The sequence below is a fragment of the Oratosquilla oratoria genome, chromosome 27, assembly GCF_046742065.1.
Source record: "Oratosquilla oratoria isolate Oo_2021 chromosome 27, ASM4674206v1, whole genome shotgun sequence".
NCBI classification, from domain to species: Eukaryota; Metazoa; Arthropoda; class Malacostraca; order Stomatopoda; family Squillidae; genus Oratosquilla; species Oratosquilla oratoria.
This window is the reverse complement of record NC_134803.1, coordinates 20,056,167-20,080,174: the sequence shown is the minus strand read 5'-3', so window position 1 is coordinate 20,080,174 and position 24,008 is coordinate 20,056,167. Positions and strand designations below refer to the sequence as shown.

Genomic DNA, 24,008 nt, shown 5'->3' with positions numbered 1-24,008 from the left:
TTGTGAAAAATCCAAAATGGTCGCTTTGTAGTTCAGATAAATACAATGAAATGTTTCAAGGTTCAAATACGCCGGGTAATAGGTCACTATGTAATTCAATCCGTGTTCAGACAGAAGATTGTGATAGATGTTTCAATGTGATATGTGAATGTTGTTGTAAGTGTAAAACATGAAGGGTGGCGTGTAGAATGTTGTGAAATAACAGAAATATAAATCCGATGGACATCACCCGTTATTTCACGACATTCTTCACACCACCCTTCCATGTTTTACACTTACAACAATATTCACATACCATATTGAAGCATCTATCACTGAGTTTGAGTCAGATGACATGCCCCACAAACAACTACTCCATCAGAGGCTTCAGAATGCCGCAGTCCGATTCATTACGGGTTCGCGATGGAACGACTTCAGAACGTCTGAACCACTACACCTAGCTGCCATATGTTCACTCAACCAACACAGACACAAACTACACATGAGATATCTAGAAAGATTGCACGCCGAACACAAAAACCTGATCCGATATATCACATCCAGACCGCACCATAAAGACTATTTGTCTTCTGTGTTTCTCCCTCGTGCGGTATACACGAGAAATCGTGTGTAATCAAGTGAATATCACCCATCATGGTCACTGCTACTGTGGATTTGTTTCTGATCTACATTGAGTTTGGTGAGGCAGACGAGGTGATGGCTTGTTAGCTTTAATGTCTTCGTCTTGACCCCTATACAATCTCGGAACAACCCCGAGCAGAACTTGGGGTGTTGCCAAATTCTATTTACAGGCACAAAGTTGTTGTCACTACACTTAACTATCATAATTTATTTTCTCCTATTTCTACAATGTACAATGCATGAACTGAGTCTGGACACTCAGTATCCATGCATGGGTTTATGTTTACAAAAAGGGAACATAAAAGAAATATGTGTTTGACGTATGCTGATAAAGAAATTAAGTTTTGACGTATGCTGATCTTGTAGTTTGCCAATGTTGGATCTGTTGGACGCTGATGCCTTGGTCGCCGGCCCAGGTGTCCAGGTGAGGTCAGAAGCTCCTGACCCCTTCTGATCACTGTCAGATCCGACAACAATGGCGGGTCCTTTGGGAGTTGTCTGTGTGCACGCTAGATATTTAAAGGATTGACTATTTCCTTCAATCATCTTGCAACATTACATGCGGGAAGCAAAATCAACTCATTCCCCGAAGAAAATATACACGCACTTCGCACGAGCATAACCACGCCCACATGTACAAACATATACACAAACTTTTTGTTTCTACTAAAATTCATTTAAAGGTCAACTGAGAAGGTTTCGGATTTCTTTACTTTTTTTATTTCATGTATGAAAATATAAGTTAGAAGAAGTTAGAACACTAAAATGCATGTTTTTAGCATTGTATAGTCTTGATTTGACCTAAATAGCATGATCTTACATGTCCCTTACAATGTCGTAGTTACATTTTCCACCGTTAGGGCAACTGATGACGTAAGGGTTGTTTACATTCTTGAACATGGCCAGTGATACAAAAGTGACTTCACATCGAGTGAAGAAGATTTATTGGATTTGGATGCCAACCTTCATATTTAAAAGCAAAAGTTTCAAGGATTCATGAATTACAAATTGTTTTTATCTGTGATAAGATACAATAAAACAGGCCTATGTGGCAAATAGAGAAACCATTTGACTGAAGGGGAGAGGAAGGCTAGCAAAAGATACTCACAGACATGTCTATAAAATTGTCTGCCATAGTGGTTGCTGTGGGGGAAGAGAAGCCATCAATCATATTCCTTGCACTGTCACTATTATCACTTTCACATTCTATCTCAATTTCGCTGGTAGGCTAGTGGTAGTTGCAAAAGGTGAATATTCATCATAGGCACTTTGTAACAGCTGAAAAAAAAATAATTAGGTCTATGTCAGTACAAATTCCTCCCTCCTGGTCCAGGACAGTTAAGCTTAACTCCTGCTGGAGTGGTGGTGGTTGGGGGGGGGGGTTATCCACTTGTTTCACTCTCTCTCTCTCTCTCTCTCTCTCTCTCTCTCTCTCTCTCTCTCTCTCTCTCTCTCTCTCTCTCTCTCTCTCTCTCTCTCTCTCTCTCTCTAAAAAAATCATATTCATAGGCCTACAGGCCTAGCTAGCCTGTGTCATGACTGTACCCCTAATCTGCTTAGGGCTAGCCCAAAAATCGTTAATCAAGCCTAACCATGCTTGTTGACGATTGTCAGTGACAGCGTAGATAACACAGGCCCACTATACACATGATACAGACTGATGCAACAACCTCCAAGCGTTGTCTTTTTTCAATAGAAATGCTCCTTCGACGGCGTTTGCTTGCCGAACCTAGGGTCTTGTCGATAACAAAAATTGTCGGTGTTGCATCCTCTTTTAGAATGGGATTCATGCTAATTCCTAGTGACTCGGCAAGGCCAGGGTCGCGAGTGTACAATTTTTTTTAAACGTTTCGAACATTTTTGCTTTCAATCCAGGCTTCCACCGAATGGTCCAGTCCTTTTTGCGAGCTTTGCGAGCAGGATCTTTCGGAAAAGAATAAAAATTAAGTCCATCCGAAGCAGAATGTTTCGTGGAATCATTGTTACAATTTGCAGCTACCCAATAAACCATTTTCGAACTAAACACTTGATAAAACCCTACACGAAATATGACATCACTGATCAAGTTGAAAGCGCAGCACGGCATTTTATAGTGCACGTATATGGATGCATCAGAATGTAAACAGCGAGGTTGATGTCACAGCCTTACGAGAACAGCCGAAGATAGGCGAAGGAAAGTTAGTCTGCAACCAGGGCCGGTTTTAAGCCGATATGATCAATTTGATCAAATTGGGCCCTATTGCTTAACTTTATGACGACCCCTCTCCTCATCTACTCAAAATAGATCATGAAGCGACTGGGTAAAACATCCCTTCGGGCGACTTCATTCCTTCATCCATTCACTTCAAACTTTTGCACTCATTCATAAGTGCTCAAGACATTTCAAGTGCATCTAGAGCCCACTTCATGTAATAACTTGAACATAGTTGCAGATACTGTACATATTTATCATTATCAACATATATTAAGTCGCATATGTCACCATGGCCTTAATCTTGGTGCAGCAGTTCAGTAATAACCGCCACTAAGACCACGTCTCCATTGTGAGGCATGTTGTACGTGGTGCTACTTGTTTATCTTTATGGGATCAGCGCCATCACCACCCAGCATCACTCAACCAATCACACTTCACTGGAGCACTGTCGTCGTCGATCACCGACAGACCACCATAAGCAAGTATTTAGTCAGGTCACTCACACCGTTCTGGGATATTGTTTGATGTTTCCTAAATAGTCTAAACATGTTATTAAAGGTGCTACAGAAAGTCAAATGTATGTGTATAATTTATTTCAATTCATAAAGTTTGGAGAGCCATCCGCATTAAGGTATCAGAAAAAGTAACACGAAATTGTTCTATAATGTTATATTTGAAACTAAATTTGTTTTGAAATGTTATTTGGAGTCCTTAAAATGTCACCCAGACTGTTATGACATACTACCATTGTAATATTTGTAGGGCTAACTATATTGTTTAGATGTTACTTCAGGTGCTGTCACTTGGATCTATTTAAATTACCACTGCATTTCACATGAACTTACTCCACAATAGCATAAAACATAAGATTACGTAACCAGAATATGTTGAAAACAATAAACCTCTTTCAGAAGAATATCTTTGCGGCAAAAGAGTTGCAATAAGGGTTTGAATAATGGAAACAACTTTTTCAAAATTTATTTACCAGTAATCAGATTTTTATGCACTGGTATATGTGAAACATCATATATGTATGTGAAACAACATATGTAAAACAATAGCTTTATTCAAACTTTGTTTTCTTTATACATATTTTCTAACCTTTTAAGGAATAAAAGAAAATAGATTAAAACAATTTTATTCCATACTACACTGATAATATTGCTTAAAACACATGTCTTACACATACTTCCTTCCTGTACAGTAACGCGTACAAAAGAGTAGAAAAATATTTAATCTGCATTTATTTGGAAAAATAAGTCCCTCTAAAGCCTATGTATAGAACCAGAACTGTAATGAGCCCATATATCACTAGTAAGTTGTGATATGCAAAATAACAATTTCACACTTTTGAGCACAAATATTCCCATACGAAGAGAGCAGTTATGTTATATTTCATGACTATTTTCTGGTTGAAAACTTCCTTGGGATGTTTGAGTCTCTTTTCTTTGTATCAAAAATGCACTTTTAGTAGAGAGTAAAGCACTGAATTAAACAAAACTTTATAATACATATAATTAGAATTTTTTGTGCATGTATAAATATATAGTCTATATGACATTGCAGATCTAATCTTTAACAACATTATGGTAGTGCTCCTTTTTAACTGACCTTCTGACCTTCTGAAAATCTATACACGTCACAGTTGATCTATCCAAAACGTTGACTTCCCTTTCCTCAGGTTCCGACTTCTGCATCTGCAAAAGAAACAAATGTTAATAAATTTCTCTAAATTCGCTACTTGGAATAAGTGCAATCAATCATGACTATACATTAAAAAACTAAAAAGAAAACGAAAAAGAAAATAAATCATACTTGTCTTTTCTATGATAAAGAAAACTTGCTGCCTTGCGCTAGCTCTCTTGACTGGCTGAGGATACTCAGTTACAATTTCTGTTAACTCCTTTTTTAGATTAACGGACTTTACCGACTGTGTCCTTGTTAATGCTGGAGAGTTTCTATTTAGATAAGGGTCCATCGCCTTACTAGAGGTTAGGGTTTCTGACATCCCAAGCTTACACTAGCAAACATTGCCTGAGACATCTCCAACCATGACTGCGATGGTCGCTGCCTTTTATTCAAACTTAACGGAAGTTATTTAGGTAACGAAAATCATATCAGTCATTACAATGATAATTTCAGTGACACTTATAATTAGTATAGTTGGAGAAGAACGCCAAGACTAAGGCAATGACTGCTAGTTCAATAAGCAACTGATGTTACAGGTAGAAGTTCCCTAACTCGGCAGTATAAAAACAGGAAAGACCTGAAACTTGACATATCCAGCACTCGGCAAATGTTCCAATTTTCGATAGCGACAAGGGCTCGTGGCTCTTTTAAGTTTCCACCATTGTCTCTAAGTCACAGACGTCTTCCAAATTGGGTTGTGGACACATCCACAGTATATTCGTGTTCTTTCCTGCAATACACACACACACACACACACACACACACACACACACACACACACACACACACACACACACACACACACACACACACACACACACACACACACACACACACACACACACACACACACACACACACACACACACACACACACACACACACACACACACACACACACACACACACACACACACACACACACACACACACACACACGCACGCACGCACGTATATAAACACACTATTACGTCCTTAGCGTGAATAGAATCCTGTGGTTATGCTGTATCACGCCCTTGTGTGAGTAATGTCTCCTGATTGTATTTTTAAGGCACGTCTTGTGTGAATATGATGTGTAGTATATGTTGTAATTTGTATTGTATTTCATAAAATGTATGTCATATACAACCCATTTCGCAATACCCGTATGTTGGGGCGCGCTTCATTACGTTCTGTCATGACGCCAAGCTAAGGAGAAACGTTACTTAATATGGCACGGAAGCGTGTCCTACTTTCCCATTGGTTGGAAGTGTTTAAACTATCTGCTTCGGATTAGTTTTGACATCCCGGGAAACGTAAGCACCCATTCCCGTGCTGCGGATATAAAACACAAAGCAGAGCAACCCGAGTGAGAAGAGAAGCAGAGAGAATCAGAACGCGAAAAGTACAGAGAAGACAAGAAAAGAAGCAGACACCCAGGGCCCATCTTAATCTACGTAGAAATTGTTCTACATTCGTCGATTATGACAACTCCACTAAACAAGTCCTTTGGACCACAACGATTGCTCCACTCCACTCAAAATGCAAAGCCTTCGTGTTTTTACGAATGGTTTCGGACATCTCTAGACTGCTGCTGGACTGAGTGCAACTCGATACACTCTGTTATCTCTCAACTACGAAACATCAACAAATCTACGTGTTCCCGAGTACCAGAAGATTCCTATATTAGAAGTTATTATGCATCAGCCTCACCTCAAACTACCCATTTATTACCGAGATTTCTAGCAACCAGAATCAATACTTCTCTACACCATAATCAAAACTTCGTTCCGCCCACCTGTTCTTACGTGCTGCATACAAGAGCACGCCCAGCTACTTTACTTGGTAATTAATATTCCATTTATAATTCATGTAACATTTATTGCTAACTTTTCTTATTCTATGTCCATTTATGTTGCATTTTTTTTTAATAATAAGTAATTTTAACGAGAGTTTAATTACCCTGCCTGAACTCTCGATCACTCGTCCGAACTGCGCACGGCTTTATTTTTGTTTATTTATTTATTTTTTTTCTTCGTGTCGCGACCAGCCTGGCCCATAGGTGGGTCGTGAGACAGACAGACAGACAGACAGACAAAAAGACACACACACACACACACACACACACACACACACACACACACACACACACACACACACACACGCACGCACATACGCGGGCGGGGAGTTGGGTGTGTGTGTGCGTGTAAGGTCATAGCATTACCCGTAGATCGGTCGAGTGTAGGACAAAACACCCATAGGACAAAACTCCCCTAGGCCTTAACCCACCCGGACAAAACCCCCCAAGACAAAAAAAAACCTAAGACAAAAAACCCCTCAACTATATGTAATACAATATATAATACAAGATTACCAAAGATGTTATTTTTATGTATCTTTATTTAAATATAATAAACCGGCACCCCATACAACAGATATGCACAATTATATGTAACCACTAAATTTGCCATCTTTAGCACTAAGAGGTGAAACACACATATACAAGATATCATCAGACCATGTTCCACAATTACTGTCTCAGATCACTATTTCATTTCCAACTCATAGAATGTCCAACTCCACAAAGAAATTCTTCCATGGTCTTCCTACTGCTCACAAAGTCCACACACAGATTGCGCAGCCGCTCCTGTCTCGCCTTTGTTGCCCGCTTCACTCGTTTCCTTGGAGGCTCCCCAGTGGAATCCCTCAAAAGTGCAGCTATGGCAAGGGCCTGGTCCTTTCTGATGCTGTCAATCGCCTTCCAAATGGTTGGATGATCATAGCCAACTAACTCTTTGAATCCAAGATTCCATGCTTCACACAGGTTGTTGGTGCGGTCCCTTCCATGCAGTGTCACTTGATATACATTCCAAAGACAAGGAGGAAATAAAGGTGGGATTCTTATCATGAGAACTGGAGGTAGATCTCCGTCAGGTTGAGCAGGTGGCTGGATGCGTCGGAAACTTCCGGAGACATATGTGGCATTAAAGTAATCGACCAGACTCAAGTCCCTCCACATCAGGAATGTTCTCCATAAGCTACTCCATACCAGTGGTGACCTCTTTCTCAGGTAGGAATGCCAGTCCGTTAAGCATGCCAAGGAAATGTTTGACTCTATCATCAGTCCTATATGCATTGAATCCTGGGCTCTGTATTTTCCGCCATATACTTTGTGTCAGGTGGTAGAAACAGCCACGGGAGGGTCACATGGGTCCCCAAAACGGTCTGCACAGCATTTATATTGGCCTGTTCAAAGTCTGTGATGATGGTTGTCACATCTGGGTTGAAGCCAAGTTGGTCAAACTTATCAAGAATGGCCTGGAGAAATTCTTCATAAGATACTTGAGACTTCTCAGACAGGAATGCATATACACATGTGATGGCTGTGTTTCCCAGGGGGGCACGAATGGCATATAACTGGTGGAATAGCCTGGGAGCTGTGGAGAATGTGCCATCCATAAACCAGGTTGAGTTCCGGCACAAATGTTTGAGCCCCTCATCAGTTGCATATACAATGATCCTGTTGGATGATGAGACATTGTCATAAATAAGGAAACTGCTGTTGTCTGGTGGCCCCGTGGTCTTCCATTCTCCCTCAATCCTAAGTTCTTGCAAAGAAGCAGGATCTTTTGGAACACATCCCTTCTGCAGACGTCTGACAGAACGCTTGACAGATGCAATGCGCCCTATGACTGCTCGCACCTCTACAGGTTGATGGACAAGTGCATCTGCTACAATCTGTCCTGGCCTGCAGCGGTTTGCAGTAGCTGTGTCCTTTATGGCTGCTTTCACCTTTGTAGCTGCGACATGAGCAGGATAAGGATCATGGCTGTGGGGTGTTGTCGCAACTATCTCCTTCATCTGTATATCTGTGTGAGCACTCCCCTTACACGAAAGGGCACTTCTCTGGGAACATTCCCATCGGATCCTTGTCTTGTTGGCACTCTTCTTGGTAAACATATAACCTCCTGCACATAGCTTGGGCCCTCCCTTATTATTTTTGATGATCTCCATGGTACTACAGATTTGACTGTAACTTCTGGTTAGTTAGTTAGTTAGTTTATTATTTAACATTAGTACATGAATATATACACAATCACATACACGTATGTATATATACTCGTACATACATATACCTATAACTATATACATACACATATGAAAAAGCGCGGGCCACAAGCCCGCCGCTGGGGCTTACGCCCCGATATTTTGCTACCATGTTTCAGCGAGGGGGCGGAATGTCTCGCATGATGGTTAGCAATTTGCTAGGTGTGTTAAGAGCCCGCCTGACCAAATAGGCGGCCAAAGCTTCCTCATCCTGTGGGCCCTCGATGGGTTGCTGTCTTAGTTGAGCTGTGGCGGGGCAGTGAACCAGGTAGTGCATCAGCGGTCGACGGCTCTGGAGGCCGCAGTGTTCGCACTCCTGACCACTGAACTCGGGCCGTAGCTGCTCCAGCGTGCCGTACCCGAGCCGGAGCCTGTGCAACCGAACTTGGTCGGCTCTAGTTAGCGGACGGCCGCATTGTAGCGGCTGGTAATTTGTGGTGGCAGCGTACCATGCTGCCTGCCGCGAGGTTCTCTCCATGGTGCGATGGTGGTGATGAGCGGAGTGCCAGGTGCTCCGCTTAGCCTGCGTCTTGATCTGCTGCAGGCTGGGGAGGACGTAGCAGGATACTGCGGGCATGGTGCTAGCTGCTCGGGCTGCTGCATCCGCCAACTCGTTCCCTCGGAGCCCCACGTGACTGGGTACCCAGTTCATCCGTAGGTGCCGGCCTTCACCGGCAAGTCTCTGCGCGCTGAGCTGAATGGATGTTACCAGCTGGATGTTGTCGGTGGGGCTGGCTTGCTGGAGTGTCTGGAGGGAAGATTTGGAGTCTGTGTGTATAATTACCGCACCTTCACGATGGTGAAGGGCGTGCTCCAGGGCTTGCTGTATGGCAACTAACTCCGTCTGCAGGGTAGAGCAGTGGTCGGGGGTCCTCCATGACAGCGTCTCCCCGCCGGTGACTGCCGCCGCTCCGGTCGTGCCTCGAACAGGGTCCACAGATCCGTCTGTGTAGTACACGGCTCCCCCTGGGATGCTGGCCTGTGTCACAGATGCCAGCGCGTGTAACCGCAGCTCGTGTTGTGTGCACTGTGCCTTCCTTGCTGGCGGGTTGTTGATGATGATTTCGACGGGTGGGGGCTGCCATGGGGCCGGTACAACGTAGTTTGCAACGGCCAGATCCGGACTCCACATGGCTATTTGACCGTCGTCGAACAGTGCATTGGTGGCGTCAGCTATCCTCCGTAGCCAGGTGTTTGTGCTGAAGAGGTCCCGCCGCTGCGGTAGGGTCCTTTTGATTTTGGTTCGTGCTATGGTCTCCCTGTCTTGTCGGAGGATCTTAGCCACCCGGCAAGTCGCAATATGTTGAACCCTGGAGGCCAGAGGTACCAGTCGAGTCTCACTTTGCATTATGGACATACTGGTCCAGCGAGGTGCCCCGAGCATGGTCCTCATGGCCTGGTTCTGGATGCACTCGATCCTCCTTTGTTGGGTGGGTGACAGGGAGACCAGCATGATAGCGCTGTAATCAACCAGCGACCGGACGGCCTGTATGTAGAACAGACGCAGCACGGCATGTGAGGCTCTAGAGTGTGTCCTTGTCATCGCCCTCATGACTTTGATTCTCGTCCTCGTCCTCTCCCTTAGGTAGGTGACCTGAATGTTGAAGGATAAGCCTTGGTCAACCCATACTCCCAGGTACTGGTACGAGCTGGTCCAAGCCAGCTGGATACCCTGAATGTGGAGGTGGGTGTCCGGGGTGGTGGCCTTAAGCATCAAGGCCTTGGACTTCTCAGCTGAGATCTTGAGGCCCAGTTCTTCACACTTGTTAGAGATAAGATCAAGGGCCTCTTGTGCTCTGGTGATCCTATTGCCTCGGGTTTTGCCCGAGACGACAAGAACCAGGTCGTCGGCATAGCTGAGAAGCGCCATGCCACCCCGGAAGGGTAGGCTCACCAACTGTTCCATTAGGAGGTTGAAGAGGACGGGGCTGAGAACCCCACCCTGCGGAGTGCCGTTCTCTAGGTCCCGGTAGGCTGAAAGGTGGCCTTGGAACCTGACCCGGGCGCGTCGGTGTAGCAGGTAGTCCTCTATCCAGGAGAGGAGTCGTCCCTGGACACCCCGCTGTACCAGCGCATCTAGGATGGCGTGAGCACTGGCTAGCTCGAACGCTTTTTCCAGGTCGAGGAAAACGGCCACGGCAGGGCGGTTGTCTATGTGACTCAGGAGAGTCATGATGCTGTCGGCCGTCCCTACACCCTTGGAGAATCCGAAGATGTGTGGGTGGAGGGGGCCCAGACGCCACATGAGTCGGGTGAGTACCATGCGCTCCGCTGTCTTGGCCGTGCAGCTCAGCAAGGAGATGGGACGTGGCTTGGAGGGCTCCCTGGGCTTAGGGATGGGCTGGATGTCCGCTCGTTTCCAGGTGGTTGGGAGACGTCCTACCAGCTACGAATGGTTAATCAGGGCCAGTAGTGCTGCCTCCCCGGCAGGCCCCGCGTGAGCTAGCATAGAATAGGTCACGCCATCCGCTCCCGTAGCCGTATCTCTACCTTTCTTGGCCCGGGCCAGTTCTTGTGGCGTGAAAGGTACATCGGTGACGTCAGGTGTTGCTCGCGCCGTACCGACGGCCTGCTCTCGTGCTGGCCTGAGCTGCTGCTGGAGGTTCTGCATCTGTGCGGGGAGCTGGGAGTTGGCGCACCGTGTGGCGAACATATCCGCTAGTCGTTCTGCTTCCTGTTGTGGCTCTGGGTGTGAGGCAGGACGAGGGGCGCGCTTCCCGGAAGCCGTCCTCAGTTTGGCCCACAAGTCTGCCAAGCTGGTGTGCTGGGAAAAGCTGGCACACCACTCCAGCCATTTGGCCTCCCGTACCCGGCTTGAGACTTGTCGAGCGTGTGTAACCACTTCCTTCAACAATTGTAGGTTAGTTGAAGTGGGTCGCTTGCGGTACAGCTTCCGATGAATGTTGACCAGGTGATTCTGCTCCCGGACTTCCTCATTGTAGAACCACCAGTTCCGACGCCATCGATGCCCTGGATGTCGTCTGGGGATGGCTGCTTCTGCTGCTCTTTCGATTGCTGCAGTGAATTCTGTTTCTCGCTGGTCTAGGTCCTCCGGCGGGTCGCACGCTTTCCACCAGTCATCCAGGGCGGCCTGGAACTTCTTCCAGTCCGCCCTCCGCAGGTCCCATCGAGGTGGTTGGAGCGGTGGTAGTGGGAGTGCGGCCCTTAGAGTGGTGATGACGGCGTAGTGGTCGCTGGTGAGAGTAGGATGCACCCGCCAGCTACTTCCGGAAACTAGATTGGTTGACACCAGGGTGAGATCCAGTCTGCCTCCCCGGACGTGAGTGGGTTCCCCAGTATTTAGAAGGGAGATGTCCTGGACCTCTTCCAACGTGGTTGCCAAGCAGAGACCCACAACGCCCGGCGCAAGAGATGTCGACGACGAAAGAAGAAGACACCAGAAACTCCAGCACCCCCAGCTAGGAGAACCGCCCCGGCAACCCTCGCCACATCCACTACCGCAGTCCCTCCAGCCAAACTCCCGGCCGGAGACAAACCAGCGACCGGAGTCAGGCCCACTGCCACCCGCTACCCACCGCTTGAGGGGATGCTCATGGCAGCTGCAGCAGTCTTCAGACGCCTGCTACAACAGCCAAACACTGTTCCAGGCAGAGATGAAGACCTGGCCTCTCTTCTCATTCGAGAAGTAATGGCGGCCACTTTCGAGGGCACATTACCCACCCCGCACCAGCCTGCCAGGACACCCACCAACAGCGTCTCCCCCCACCACCAAGATGGAGCAGAGTAATGCGCACATGAGAAATTCTCCAGCACCACACGACCTCGGCAGCCTGAAGGTGCTCCAGTGGAACATGCAGGGAATACGCAACAAGAAGCACCAACTCCTCCAAACAATCATGGAGGAGGGCATGGATATCGTGCTTCTACAGGAAACATTAGCAACCGGTGACTTCGAATGGAGAATAGGGGGCTACACGGTCCACTCACTCCCGCTTGACAGAGGCATAGGACACCGTGGTTGCATGGTGCTGGTGAAGAACAACCTACCACACCGCAGGGTTGCGCGACCCGTACACTGTGGTGAGGGTGTGGAGGTGATGGCTGTGGAGCTCCTCCTTCCCGACCTGCCACTCCTCATCTATAACATCTACAGGAGCCCCGGGAAACTGTTGGAGGTCGATGAGATACTGTCACTAGCTACCCACAACAATATCTTAGTAGCTGGAGACTTCAACGCCCATCATCCACTGCTTCACTCCCCCTCTCCGACTAACTTCTGGTGAAGGTCATACTCCTTATGTAGGGAATGTTTATACTGATACTAGGAAAGCTGAGAACACGTATGACAAAACTCTGCTGAGTAGTTTCACACCTATTCCATGAAACTCTGTTATTTCACATATAATTTCAGTATCGCTGTGCTGCGGGTTGTTGCTCCAACTCTCGTGGGCGGGGAATTAGGGATGTGTGTGCGTGTAAGGTCATAGCATTACCCATAGATCGGTCAAATATGAGCTCTAAGTTCTCTTCCGAAAGGGAAATAGCTGTCGATCACGAGTCCAACACGTGATCCAAGACCATGGTGAATCACACTCGCACACACATACAAATACACACACATGCACAAACACGCACAAGCACACACTCACACAGATAGACAGACGCAGCCGACATAAGACATAAACGAGTATACTCAAACACACATGGAGAATGCAGGGGCCTAATTTATAAAATATCCTAATCCCTAATTTTAGACATAAACCTTCAAAATTGCCGAGATTTTACCTAAATCACTATGTTGGTGACCTAAATGCTTATGTCTAGAATGTCTAGACATGAGCATTTGGGTCACCGACATAGTGTGTGAGGGCGAACGAGGAACTATGTTCTCTCGGCCCCTTAAAGTAATACCAGTTCGGGTGCTACTAGATCTGCTGGGGTTTGAATCAAACATCGAAAAGAATTAATGGATTTAAAAGAGTTAGCGAATACATTAAACCATCAAAAGTGTACAATAAAATGTTGTAGAAGGGGGAACATCTGATAGGAGGTGCTCAGCACTTCGAACCTCCGTATCGTAACGACAGTAACAATGTTCGGGTGTGTATGGACGAACCGTCCCGGCCCAATCGGATGCGGTTTGTCTTGAGAACAGCAAAGACGAGAAGACTCGACGTCGAGTAGCCTGCGACTGGAGTAATTAGGACTTGGGGTTGGCGTGGCAGTGGGTAGTCTTCGTAGGACGTCTTCTGACCAAGTTTTCCTCGACGTTTTTTTTTTTTTTTTTAAGGCTATCGACTCATAAGGTATTAAGCCTATTTTGAATTTGGACAGTCTCGACGTTGGGGGAAGAGGGATATATATATATCCCAAAAACTGCTGACGTGGCCGCTCCGCGCAGGCGCAGTCTTCTCGGGCTTCGAAGCTCGAGGCAGACTCGCTTGTTGAATTGGTGTGCAAACGAGCCCATTCGCCGAGGTGGGGAGCAGAACGACCATCAGTGCAGCCACGATGAATTGACTTGTCGCCGGGGGAAGGGGGATGGGCCCTTATATAGTGATTTAGATAATTTTTTTAAAGATCCTAATCCCTAACTCTAGACATAAATCTTCAAGTTTTATGTCTAGAGTTAGGGATTAGGATCTTTCATAAATTCACTCCCTGGTCCAAAAGTCGTTAAAATTTATTACTTGGCTCGACGCTGTTTCCAATAATGCCGAGTTTGGGAAATTCAACCTGTATTCCTTTGAAAGCTATAATGAGTAATCTTCACATGATCTAAGTTAGGGGAATGGAAGGGTTGAAGATGTTCTTCTTCCATAGATAGATAGATAGATAGATAGATAGATAGATAGATAGATAGATAGATAGGTAGATAGATAGACAGACAGACAGACAGACAGACAGACAGACAGACAGACAGATAGATAGATAGATATACATTGATAGATGAATACGCAGATAGATAACACTAGTCAACAAAGAATTTGCTACTGTGGCAATAGCAAATGATTTATAGTAAGTCGAGTATGCTGATTCCGAATCTGTAATCGGAATTGTTGTAGCACGTCAGGTTCTTGAGTTACACAGAGTTTCGTTTGGGGGTCATTTATTTCAATTTATAATGGATATACTGTAATTTTCAGACAAATGTATGATTAAAAGAATGCTCTTTAGATTTACAAGTTAAATAATGTTAATTTAAACAAATTTAATATGAGAAAATTATTGTATGAACTTTTGTATGACAAATATTGTGGGATTCTCAGGTAAGAACAAGTCAAAAAAATTATATCCAGATTGTGCGTTAGCTATAAAACCAGTTCCCCATTATTTGGAGATGCCAATCCCAGTTCCTCCATCAGCTAGTGCAATTACAGAGGATGTTTCATTTGAAGACGAAGATAATGAGGATGAAATGTATGTGGATGATTCTGAGGAAAAGAAGACCCAGTTGATAAATCAAGAGAGATTGAATGATTTGGTGAGGGATTTGTCATTGACAAAGGATAAAGCAGAACAGTTAGGCTCGCGACTAAGCAATGGAATCTTCTAGAAGACGGTACAAAAATATCTACTTTCCGTAGACGCCATGAGGCCTTAGCTGCCTTCTATAAAGAACAAGATGGTGCTTGTTTCTGTACTGATGTTAATGGCCTCATGAATCAACTAGGGAGTGAGCATGTACCTGATGAATGGAGACTATTCATTGATGCAAGCACTGCTAGCCTCAAAGCTGTGTTGCTACACAATGGCAACAGAAAACCTTCAATACCTGTCGCACATATTGTTAATATGACAGAGACATATGACTCAATGAAATTTATTTTGGAAGGTGTTCATTACTCGCAGCATATGTGGAATATCTGTGGTGATCTAAAGGTAATTTATTTAATTCTTGGACTGCAGCAAGGATATACAAAAGAACATGTGCTTCTTATGCCTATAGAATAGCCGTGACGACAGAAATCATTATATTGTCAAAGAGTGGCCTGAAAGAGAAGAACCCATTGGTCGATACAATGTACAACACATGCCTTTGGTACATCCACAGAAGATTTACCTTCCACCACTTCATATCAAACTTGGCCTTATCAAGAATTTTGTTAAAGCAATGACCCATGATTCTGATGGATTCCAGTATCTCAAAGAGAAATTTGATGCAAAGAAAACCGATGCTAAACTTAAAGCTGGCATTTTTGTAGGGCCGGAGATCAGAGAATTGATACATGACAGAGAGTTCAGAAATAAACTATCTCCACTTGAGTTGGCAGCATGGGATTCATTTGTCCATGTAGTGCAGAACTTCCTTGGTAACCATAGGGCTGATAACTATGAAGAACTAGTGGACAACATGCTAAAGGCCTATCAACGAATGGGGTGTCGGATGTCTCTTAAGATGCATTTCTTGCATTCGCATCTACATTTCTTTCCATCTAATATTGGTGATATTAGTGATGAACATGGTGAAAGGTTTCACCAAGATATCGCAATAATGGAAAGAAGGTATCAAGACCGCTTCAATGAAAACATGGTGGGTGACTACTGCTGGTTCCTGCAACGGGAGTATCCTACATCCACGAACAAGCGTAAGAGCAAGAATCTCAAACATTTTTAAGAAATTTATAGCTAGGTGAGTACTTCCTCTTTCATATGTAAAACATATATTGTCTGGGTCTCATTATTCTCAAACTTGTAATATAATTGCTAGGGCAAATCTGATCACAGATTTGGAATCAGCGCACCAAAATTAGTGGGATACACCAACCGTTACTCAAGTAGCAGAGACAAAATTAATATTTGTTGGCTAGTGTAAATAGAGGGGCGAAGGAGAGAGAGAGAGAGAGAGAGAGAGAGAGAATGTGTGTGTGTGTGTGAGAGAGAGAGAACTAAAAAAAAGACAAAACAAAGCAGATAACAGGTACTGCAGCCCAACATGAAACTGGTCTCAGCAAAATTGAAACTTTATAGAAAACAAAAATCTTTTAATCAACATTATTAGTGCTTCCAAAAATCTCATACCGAAATGTTCAAATAAACCTATTAAGTTCTCACTTTCTCATAATGAAATTGAAAGTGAATCCACTGAAATATCTTCAGTGTATTCTTTCACGTCACTATTTTTTTTATTTACCTCTTCTGTCATGGCAATAGTCTGTGATATTCTCGAATCAAGGTTTCACTGATTCCCTTCCAGAAACGGCACCTGCAGGAATTTACACTGATGAGTAACTGCAATGGATGCAGATAACACAGGAACACTTTCACCAATATCATTCCATGGTATTTTCAACTCTGTTCCTACTTCAAAATTCCTTATTCAGATACTGCTAAGGGTACTCTATATACAAGTCATTCTTTCTTGGTCGAGAAGATGATTTCTCTAACTCGTTCGTTCTCCCATAGGAATCACTCAACAGAAATAACAAATGTATCATATGATCTGGAAGAAATATATATGCATATATTAACTTGATATTACTCACATTTTTTAAAATAAATTTCCTTGCTGAAATGTCTGCACAATAGTGCAAATAAAATATTATATGAATATTCAGTTATCAAGAAAGAACTCAGAACTCAGAACATATCTAAGAACAGAGCTTTTGATTTTTTTTTCAAAACTAGGAACCTGCTCTGATAGAAGAGGTGTAAGAAAGTCTATTTCCATAGTTATACTTTTCATTTTACTTAGTATGTTTAATTTTTTTTCATGTGCATACAAGGCAAAGGAAATCAATCGATCAGTTCACCAGCTTCCTCTTTGCAGGAGACTCGCGGTCCCCGGGAAACATCCGGCCACCGGCTCAGCTCTTTGGTCACTCAATGAGATTTTGTGTTGGTCATTGTAGGGCGGTGTAGTATAGTGTTTTCTTTATGGTGGTTACATCTAGGGCAATTGGAGGGTGATGCCAGCTTGATTCTGTGTTGGTATTGTTTTAAGGCTGAGCGTAGGCGTGTCAAAACGATTCTCACTTGTTTTGCAATGATTTCTTTTTTGGATCGATTTCTAGGGGAGTTTGGAGAAGTATAGGATTTCTCAGTCTGTTATTTAGTGATATAAGTGTCTGTATTCTATGGATGTACTGTGGGGTACTAGGGGCAGGTTACTGAAGGTGTTTGAGTAGAATACTGCTGTGGATGTTATCATATTGTGTTCATTGGGTTGTGTGTGCATGATTGGTGTAAGAGGTGGAAGGGTAAGAGGACTTTTGCGAAGACCTGTGTCTATCATTCTCATGTACTGTCTTATGGTAAGGATTTTTGTTTCTGAGTATTGATGCTATATTAGTGTTGTTCTGGTGTAGTAAGTTATTATGCCTAATGCTTTATTCTTTGGGTTGTTTATAGGATGCTTACGTTATATTTATTATTCATTGATAAGTGCTTCCTTGTGCTGTCCATATCCTGTGCCTGCCACTGTCCTAGATATATTAAATTTCTTATTTGCCTAAACTGTGAGGTCTTTCATGTGTTGGATGGAGTTCATATGTGTATCAAATCTTAGGATTTTTGTCCAGTGGGGGAGGGTGATCTGGATAGGGGTAATATAACTGAGAAGCTCTGATGGAATGCTGATATTGTCATGTGTAAGCTATAGTTCCATCTAACTGAGGTAAATTGGAGCGTTGTTTTTTTGTTGCTGTTTTTTCAAATGAGCAACTAGATATTTTAATCTATTAATAGGTAAATGAATGGGTAAACGAATAAAGCTAGATAAACTCACTTGGGTTCCTGGGAGTGTCACGAGGCCACGGTAGTTTCCCCCCAAAGACATGACCAATTCCTCAAGAAGCTGCCGAAGGACGACAAAACCGTCCCACGCTTATCCTGACCCAAAAAAGTAGTGCATTCATTACGGAACCGAAATCGCTCAGCGAGAATTCAATTTCCCTAAACATGTGAATATTTTAAGAAGTAAAAAAAAAAAAAAAATGTAGACGTGTCCTATTGGGAAAATAGCTAAATTGGCATACACTAAAAAAGATCCAACACAGCAGCCGACGAAAAATATTGAAGCTAAAACCTTCTACAATGATGATTGATTGTAGACAGACTTTTGAAGACGCTATTTTACAAATGTACGTTGAGAAGACGATTTAGCCAAGTCATAACTCACAATAATCTTGGGACACTCCCGGGCAACCTGTGGTCAGAAGGGTTGTCTACCAAGAACGCGTGATATGTAGTGTGACAGAATGTGACAACGTCCAATGGTTGTTTCTTTGTAGAACACCATAAAACAAGCAAGGGAACACACACACACACACACGGTGCCCGGACAAAATGTCCTGGAATCTGCACCCCTGGGACAAAATGTCCCCAACGGCCTAGGTGGGTGGTCAAAATGTCCTCAATTTTTTTTTTTCTAAAAATTTGTCAGATGTGTTTTACTTTATTCCTTTATATGTTTTTTGGTGAATTTTTGGTTTTTAACTTGATTTTTTTATAGGCATACAATATATTCAATAAAGCATAATTGTGTGCTGTAATTGTACTCATAATTTGCGGAATGAAGATTTAAATAAATTACAGCAATGGTCTGAAAAGTGGCTAATGAAATTTAACAAGTAAATGCAAGGTAATGCACATAGGTGAAAATAACAGTAAGTACGATTACAAGTTATTTTGGAAATTCGTTAACAAAAGCGAGTGGTGAATTTTTTGTTTTTAACTTGATTTTTTTTTAATTTATAGGCATACACTAAGTTCAATAAAGCATAATGGTGTGCTGTAATTGTACTCATAATTTGCTGAATGAAGATTTAAATAAATTACAGCAATGGTCTGAAAAGTGGCTAATGAAATTTAACAAGTAAATGCAAGGTAATGCACATAGGTAAAAATAACAGTAAGTACGATTACAAGTTATTTTGGAAATTCGTTAACAAAAGTGAGTAGTGAAAAAGATCTCGGCGTAATTATCAGTAACTATCTCAAATCATCCATGCAAATGATGAGTGTTATGATAAGGACATTTGGGAATTATATTGTAAACAATATGTAGAGTATAGAATCCTATAGAAAGTATCATTAGAGGATGACCGTGGTGTCCGTCAGAACAAGCGGTCGAAGCGGTGCTACATCGAGCTCAAGGTTCGCCTCTATAATCTGGTGACCGACTACAAGGAGGGCAGGAAGACCATCCCAGAGTTCCTGCGTGGCATCAGTCACAACCTGCGTGGTGGCCAGCCCAACGTCTAGGCTAAATACAATTGATATTGTATCTAGCTAAATACAATTGACATTTCTGAAACGTTTGCTTACACAATTGGCTCATAGATTGATGGGTTGGGTCGTGTATAAGATATCTAATAAAATATCAAATATCAAATATTATTGTACTTTGTGTTTATATATAGATTCTCCTGAATCTAAGGGTTGTTATAAAACCACAATTAACTATGACCCAAAATGTATAAACAGTTGATAAAAATCAATATTTGTTGAAAAAAATGGGGACCTTTTGTCCTAAATATTGGGGACATTTTGTCCCGGGGGTGCAGATTTCAGGACATTTTGTCCGAGGACCTTTTGTCCTACATTCCACACACACACACACACACACACACACACACACACACACACACACACACACACACACACACACACACACACACACACACACACACACACACACACGCGAGGCCAGTGGCGGATTGGTAAGGCACTGGCCTCACAAGCCGGAGAACCGGGGTTCGATTCCCCGGCCGGGCGGAGACAAGTTGGGTTTGTCTCCTTTCACGTGTAGCCCCTGTTCACCTAGCAGCGAGTAGGTACGGGACGTTAGTCAAGGAGTTGTGACCTTGCATTCCCGGTGTGTGGTCTCAGACCTACCCAGAGATCTGCTAATAATGAGCTCTGAGCTCACTGCCGTAGGGTGGTGTCTGGCTGTCTCGAAAAGAGGCTGCAGCAGATCCGAGGTGAATACACACACACACACACACACACACAGAGGATGCCGTCATAACAAGTGGAGCAGGATTCGAACCTCAAAGGTACAGACACACGCACATGTTGCAATCAAGACAGATTGCAAGAAGTTAGACTGCAAGAGAGTGACGTCATAAAGCACGTCATAGCACGTTACACGAGGTAACCTTAGCTCCAGCACCATGCACGCAAACGCGCGTACACATTTTAGGAGTAGTGTTGTATTGAACGACCAGCAGACCTGACCTTCCCACGATAATGAGGGAGAGAGAGACCTCACACTTGGTCAAACGCCTGGCGGTCAGCTCCGCTGTTAACTTCCACAAGGCGACCGTTAAAATACTACCATACGAACGATATCTCTTTGTATATATATTTTTCTACTCTGTTCCTTTTCATTTATGCTATGTTTTCCTATTATTCTAGGTTAGGTATATTTATCGTAATTAGTTACCAAAATATTGAGTGTATCACTCAATTAGTTTTACGCTAATTTTGGCCTCTTATGTACAAATACTATCTGTAAATTGATGGAGTGTCAACCGACACTAAACCCTTCTTCGCCACGGCTCAATTGCTCGGTGGACAGATTGATATTTCACCACGGGCTTGAGCGGGCACGGGTACGGACAGTTGCTCACTGGATAATTGCTCACCGGAGAAGTGACAAATAAGACACTTGCTCACCAAATATTTTTTGTACTTTTCTTGAACTTGATAACAAACAATATACAGGATTTTTTAGTTATATCTAGGTTTATTACAGGAATAATACACAAACAGTATCCAAACTTTCATATTTTAGTTTTTAATAATTATAAAAGTCAATACAAATTTCTCCCATCAATATATAGTAAAAAAAAAAATCTTTGGTGAGCAAGTGTCCTATTTGTCACTTCTCCGGTGAGCGATTGTCCGGTGAGCAACTATCCGGTGAGCAACTGTCCTACACCCAAGATTATCTTCACTGCTATCCACGCAGAATAAAGTCCATAAAACTCATCACTGATTACATTCGAAAAACCCGTTACTCATTGGTCGCCTGGTCACCGAGCTCTCTACCTCTAAGCCTCCGAAGAACTTATCAACAGTGTGGATAGGAACACAATCCTGCCACATATTTCTGGTGAACAGCGGCGGGGTCAGCGAAAACCCGGGTACAGACAGTTGCTCACCGGACAAGTGATAAATGGGACATTTGCTCACCAAAGGATTATTTTAGTTATATTGAAGTTTATTACAGCAATAATATACAAACAATATACAAACCTAATAACATAGTATACATGATTTTTTAGTTATATTGAAGTTTATTACAGCAATAACACAGGATTTTTTTTGTTATATTGAAATTTCTTACAACAATAATACACAAACAATATACAAACTTTCATATTTTAGTTTTTAATTATAAAATTCAATACCAATTTTTTCCATCAACATATAGTGATTACAGTTTTATAACTGGTGCAGTACTGAAGTGGGTTCATTGTCCTTTGTGGTTTACAAGTCCAGTCTAATGGTGTGGCCAACTGCATTTAGAAAGTCAGGAAGGCACGGACTTCCTGCAGCATACCCCTGGCACAGATAAATTAAATATTTATCATAATTGTTAGAGGCCAAGAACTTATCAAACTCTTCAATATAATCTAATACATTGTTTTTATTGGGTTTCATTGACTACTTACCCTAACACTTCTAGTTCATGAACTAGAAGTGTTAAGGTTAGGAGTCAATTCAGACTATGAAAGTAAAATTTTCGACTTATTAAATGACAGAGATACATACGAACAGTTAGCCACGCCATTAGACTGGACCAGTAAAAGATCATTACTATGTATTGATGGAAGAAATTGGTATTTGATTTTATAATGAATTAAAAACTAAAAGTTTGGATATTGTTTCTGTATTATTGCTGTATATATATAATACAATATAACTAAAAAATCCTGTATATTGTTTTTTATTAAGTTCAAGAAAAGTAAAAAATAATCATTTGGTGAGCAAATGTCCTATTTGTCACTTCTCCGGTGAGCAACTGTCCTACACCCGCAAAAATCAATATTCCCGAGTAGCGTGAGAAGCGGAACTACAACTCAAATCAACCCAGCGCCTTCTACGAGACAAGCCCTCGCTCCTACTTCGAGACAAGCCCTCGCTCCCACTACGAGACAAGCCCTCACTCCTACTACGAGATAAGCCCTCGCTCCCATTACTAGACAAGCCCTCGCTTCCACTACAAGAAAAGCCCTCACTCCTACTACGAGAAAAAGGCCAATCCACTTCGCTTGGAACTTAGCCCAGCGACACGGTCAAAACTCCAGCGTGGCCGGGCAAAACTGCGCCTGCCATCTCGCCGAAGACTCCAGCGCGGGCGGACAAAACCCCGCCCGCCTTCTCGCCAAACACTCCAGCACAGCTGGACAAAACCTCCGACTGCCACTTCGCCCAACACTCCAGTTACGTCTCCAGGACCTTCCCAAGGCGTGAGCAACGGACAACATCACCGCCTATTCAACGGATACACTCAGCTTAGTCTCAACCCCTCTACGACCACCAACATTCAAAAGGAAGTATCTGTCTTTGCTTCGGTACACACGTACATTGCTCCGCTGACATCCTCATAGGCTTGACCTTGATGCAGCAACACATTACTGTCATATATCCAGCTCAACATGGTATCTTTTACACCAATAATTTCATTCCTGCCTTGCATCTTCCAGCCACCCAAATTGTAAACAAAATACACGTGGCCCAGCTCAAACAAGCAAACACAAACAACTCAAAGACAGTGCTCAGCAACGCCAGTACAACCTCAGGATTCCACCTCTACTTCCGGGTGTAGGACAGTTGCTCACCGGAGAAGTGACAAATAGGACATTTGCTCACCAAAGGATTATTTTTTTAGTTTTCTTGAACTTAATAATAAATAATATACAGGATTTTTTTTAGTTATATTGTATTATACAGTATATACAGCAATAATACAGAAACAATATCCAAACTTTTAGTGTTTAATTCATTGTAAAATTAAATACCAATTTCTTCCATCAATATATAGTAATGATCTTTTACTGGTCCAGTCTAATGGTGTGGCTAACTGTTCGTATGTATCTCTGTCATTTAATAAGTCGAAAATTTTACTTTCATAGTCTGAATTGACTCCTAACCTTAACACTTCTAGTTCATGAACTAGAAGTGTTAGGGTAAGTAGTCAATGAAACCCACTAAAAACAATGCATTAGATTATATTGTAGAGTTTGATAAGTTCTTTAACTTAATAACAAACAATATACAGGATTTTTTAGTTATATTGTATTATATATACAACAATAATATTATATTGTATTATATATACAGTCTAATGGTGTGATTAACTGTTCGTATATATCTCTGTCATTTAATAAGTCGAAAATTTTACTTTCATAGTCTGAATTGACTCCTAACCTTAACACTTCTAGTTCATGAACTAGAAGTGTTAGGGTAAGTAGTCAATGAAACCCAATAAAAACAATGCATTAGA

At 42.9% G+C, this 24,008-nt stretch overlaps 1 protein-coding gene across 1 annotated transcript in view; it reads right to left on the bottom strand.

Moving 5' to 3' along the window:
- Positions 1-3,775: 3,775 nt before the first annotated feature.
- The window catches only part of LOC143039764 (uncharacterized), a 353,768-nt gene continuing 333,535 nt past the window's right edge, over positions 3,776-24,008 (bottom strand). Inside the window, exons 8-9 of the mRNA XM_076210007.1 lie at positions 18,279-18,382; positions 3,776-4,512 (exon numbers count right to left, since the gene is read on the bottom strand). The gene's annotated coding sequence lies outside the window, so the exon portion shown is untranslated. The remainder of the gene's footprint in view (positions 4,513-18,278; positions 18,383-24,008) is intronic.